General features: G+C 43.0%; 1 pseudogene; it reads left to right on the forward strand.

Annotated features, from left to right (window-relative positions):
• The first annotated feature begins 3,448 nt into the window (after positions 1–3,448).
• On the forward strand, positions 3,449–4,328 carry LOC101664663 (annotated as a pseudogene).
• The last annotated feature ends 358 nt before the right edge of the window (positions 4,329–4,686 follow it).

The following is a 4,686-nucleotide window of genomic DNA, read 5'->3' on the forward strand; positions in this document are numbered from 1 at the left end:
TTGGACTTGTGGGCTTGGGCAGCATTGGGTTGGGATGTTTTCGTGATGCACCTTTTCTTTACATAAAACTCTCTCTTATACATGAGTCGCCATGGATTTGTTTCCCCAAAGTACCTAGACTAATACAGACACCAAATTTATTTATTGGGAGAAAATGATCTGTTCCCTATAGTCTACACAATAAGGAAGGCCACTTGGCTGAAGGGGGTCACCTAATGACAGCTGGTGTTAATGGATGGGGAGAGGGAGAAGAAGCTGTGTGCTGAGAGGTAGTCATGTGAATCTAGGGTGAGGTCACCTGGAGGGAGGTAGTCACATCAGAGAGATGATGCTTACTGAGAGGAGGGGCAGTGTAGGAGAGGGAGGGGGAAGGCATACCTGAGGGAACATATGCACACATCTGTTGAGGGGAAGGGAGAGAGGACTGACCACCAGATGGGGGGAGGAGAAACCCAGGATGCTCTTGGGAGCAGTAGGTGGAAAGGGTCTCCCGGGGCATGCAGCAAGTGGGCAGAATTGACCTGGGGAGTCTGGGGGGGTATCCTGGGAACCCAGGGCAGGTGCCATAGAACTCTGGGACATTGAATCCCACACCTTTGGGGCACATGGCAGGCTCCAGCAACTGGATCAGTGAGACTCCATATGGGAACCCCACTGGGTGAACTGGACTCTATCTCAGACACACTTGTACCCTGAGGACTTAAGCCAGAAAACACTTGGTGTCTGAGGAAGCAGAAGACAGCTGTTCCAAGGGTGGTGTGCAGTTGGTTGGCTGACAATAAGGTCTTGCTACAAGTTGTGGTTCTCAAACTTCCTAGTGCCACGACCCTTTAATACAGTTTCTCATGTGGTGGTGACCCCCAGTCATAAATTTATTTTCATTGCTACTTCATCACTGTCATTTTGCAACTGTTATGATATGGGTGAACTATGAAAGGACCGTTCAACCCCCAAAGGGTTTGTGACCCACAGGCTGAGAACCGCTGTGCTACATCAATACCCTGTCGGCTATATTAGGATACTTATTAATTCAGCAATCCTGTGATGGTCATTCTGTTATATCATGCTTATGCATGTGTGGCAGTCATCTAATCTGGTGTCAATTTAAGGATTAAGAGTGTAGGGGTGGAGTCTAGGCTGTCAGTATGGATATAGCCAATTAGACTTCTGTGGGCACTGCCTTTTCCTGAGAATTCTAGGAAATCTGGTACTTCCTCCTTGGAGGTGGAAAACACCTCTCTCTCTTTGCTACTCCCTGGGAGACATAGCAGAAGACAAGCCACATGGACCAACCAGACCTCAGGAGCCCGGAGAAGCCACAGAGAGACCCCAGCCAGCACTGAGATGCTTACAATGCCACTGGACCCAAAGACTTTCTACCCATGGGTTTGTGATCATACTGCATTTGGCTTCATTGCGTGTGTTTCATGAGTCTGAAGAGGACTTTATAGATTGGTTTCAGACATATGCGCTTATATCGGTCTTATGGCCTTGGACTGGACTGGGTTGGAATGTTTTCTCAATGTTCAATTCCTCTTGTATATAAACCTCTCCCTTATGTACACATGCATGTTTATGAATTTGTTTCTCTAGTCTACCCAGACTGACAGCATGTTTATGTCCGGGTGTGTCTCAGAGGTGCACTGCCATTGGAGGTTATTTGCTTAAGCTGTGTGACTGGTGTGTCTGTTTTCAGTGAAGACACCCAGGGAAGCCGATCCTATAGGGAAACAAAATATAACAAGGGTTTCCAGGGAAGGGTATTCTAGAGGGATGGGGAAATAAGAAGGAGATGATGTCAGAAAATCCCCACAGGAAAAATATGTATGGAGACTTATTATGGAGACAATTATATGATCATGCTTGACAGAATTGAACTATGGAATGATGTGACATATGTATATTTGGTGGTGACTGTACAATACCCCTTGATAGAATTGAATGATATATAAATTATGTGCCAATAAAACTGTTGGAAAAATAAAACAAAAGTAAGATTTACAAAAGAGCAAAAGCCTATAGAGTAGCTACAATATAGACAGTAAGCTCAATCACTGCTATAAAAGGTCTTCCTTTGAGCCAAGAAACCACTAAAGCCAGACATTTCCTATATGTCAGGACAAAATGGTGTCCTTCAAACCTCACATAAAGTATATTCGTCCACATTGGCCAATCAACAGGAAGGGAATTTCTGTGCAGCTGAAACGACTATTTCCTGCTGATCTCATCCTTAATACCATAGAGGCTTGTGCAACTCAAAAAGAGGATATAGAGAATTTAGACATTGATTTATAGGTATTTTTCTAAACCAAGCCAAACTGGGGAGTTAAAGGGCCGGTAGCATCAACATGGTACACTACTCTATGGCAACACAGAGTATTTTGGTGAGAAATCGATTTAGTGATGCCAATGACTGGTGTTGGATTTGTGGTGCAAAAATCTACTGGTTAATTCCTGATACAGGGGTTTCTTATTTATGTCGATTGATGCCAGCTTTCAGTGCAGTTTCTGACATTGCCCAAGGCCCATTTTGCTGTATTAGACAAAGCTTTTGAAAAATAGAAAAACTGAATATTAATTGAGAATCAGAATCTTGAAGAGAATTCAGAATAGCAGGCTGGTAGAGGATGAGCCAAACGCTGTGGATATCATCAGCTAATTAGGTCATGAATTGGGGAGGCTTTGATTCGGGAGCCCCAGTGGTGCAGTGGTTACTCATGGGGCTGCTAGCTGCAAGGTCAGCAGTTTGAAACTACCAGTGGTTCCTCAGGAGAAAGATGAGGCTTCTATTCCTGTGGAGTCTTGGAAACCCAGAGGGACTATTCTACCCTCTCCTACAGGGTTGCTGTGAGTCGGCCTGGACTCGACGGCAGTGAGTTTTGAAGACTAGAGAAGGTTAATATACATTATTAACCTTAGGAAGCAACTCAACACTGTCTGTCAATTTGCTTTATTGTAATGGCCTGTCGGCTATGATAATGCTGAAAGTTATGCCACTGGCATTCCAAATACTCATGGAAGACATGTTTCAGCAGAACTCCCAGAAGAAGATAAGCTAAGGATAAAGATTTGGTCATTATTTCTAAAAATGAATGATGAAAGTTTTATAGATCAAAATGGAACATCATTATCAGGAAGAATAGATTGCTGGAAGAGGGAACCACACTTGGTAATGTAAAGAACCAAAGAGGGTAAAGGAAACCTTCCATGGCATGTATTGGCACTAAGCCTCCAGAAACTTACTGCATATCAAAGCTTGTGACAATGATGCAAGAAGGGAAAACACAGGACCACCGAGAGCTGAGTGATGTGACAGCAGCTATTGACCGTTGTAGAGAGAGAGTCCTGTGGTTAAATCCACGCATAGTTTTGTGAGTTCTTAAATATTTTTGAGATTTGGGGTGCAAACAAAGAATAAGATGATAAAATTGGGCTAAAGCAGCTCTGCATGTCTGTGGCAAGCTCTTGGTTCCGCAAACTGGGGGTTTCTGATGTTATAAAGAACACGGTCTACTTCAAGAGACACTGAGTAAAAGAAGACAATGAGAGGGCAAAACGGTTATTATGCTGAGAAACACTTTGTAATCCAAGATACAAATAAGTACAACACACCCAAATACAGGACTGTGGTTCATGTAAGCCACAGGGATATCATCTGCCAGATTGCTCTGCCCACACATTAGGGATTCGATGGTCTGTACAGCTTATGCTCAGGAACCTGCCAAGTATGGTGTGAAAGTTGGCCTGACCAATGCTGCTGCATAATGTACTGGCTTTCTGCTGGCCCGAAGGCTTCTGAATAGGTTTGGATGGGCAAGATCTCTGAAGGCCAAGTGCAGGAAACTGGAGAGGAACACAATGTGGAAAAACATTGATGGCCATCCTGGTGCCTTCACAAGCTATCTGAATGCCAGCCTTGCCAGGACTACCACTGTGGCTCTGAAGGGGGCTGTGGATGGTGATTTGTCTATCACTCAGAGTACCAAGCAATTATCTGGTTATGATTCAGAAAGCAAGGAATTCAAGACAGAAGCAAATTGGAAACACAGCATGGGTCAGAACGTTGCAGGTTACGTGTGTTACATAATGGAAGAGGATGAAGATGCTTACAAGAAATGCATTTCTCAATACATACAGAATGTGGAGGAGCTGTATAAGAAAGCACAGGTTGCCATACGAGAGAAGCCAGTTCCTGAGAAGAAGCCTAAGAAAGATGTTACAATGCAGAGGTGTAATCGTCCTAAAGCGGATTTGCCCAGAAGAAAGATTGGGTAGCTCCGAAGAAAACATGTCTCCTCAGAGCTCAGGAGCAGGCAGCAAAGAACTAAACCAAGCCATAATTTTCCATGAGCAATTTTCCATGAGAAACCACAGAAAGACAATAAACTTATTCACCAAGAAAAAAAATTGGCTAATCATGCTATAGCTTGTTCAGTAAGCTTTTAAGATTGGTGATGTGATATCTTTGCTTAAATTAATTTGGACTCTTTCACTCTGTCTGAGAAATGTAGTATAAATTCTGGTCTTCATTTTTCTCTTATTCTTAGTTTATGTTGCAGTATATAGATTCTTTATTGCTGGAGACTTAACTTCTCCTGTGCAGATGTTATCCTATCAAATAATTAAACACTTGACTTTCAAATTCATATAATATAAAAAATTGAGTCTTGAGGGATGAAAGCAAAC

The sequence above is a fragment of the Echinops telfairi genome, unplaced genomic scaffold, assembly GCF_000313985.2.
Source record: "Echinops telfairi isolate 266 unplaced genomic scaffold, ASM31398v2 ScPeMD7_60;HRSCAF=208, whole genome shotgun sequence".
Lineage (NCBI taxonomy): Eukaryota > Metazoa > Chordata > Mammalia > Afrosoricida > Tenrecidae > Echinops > Echinops telfairi.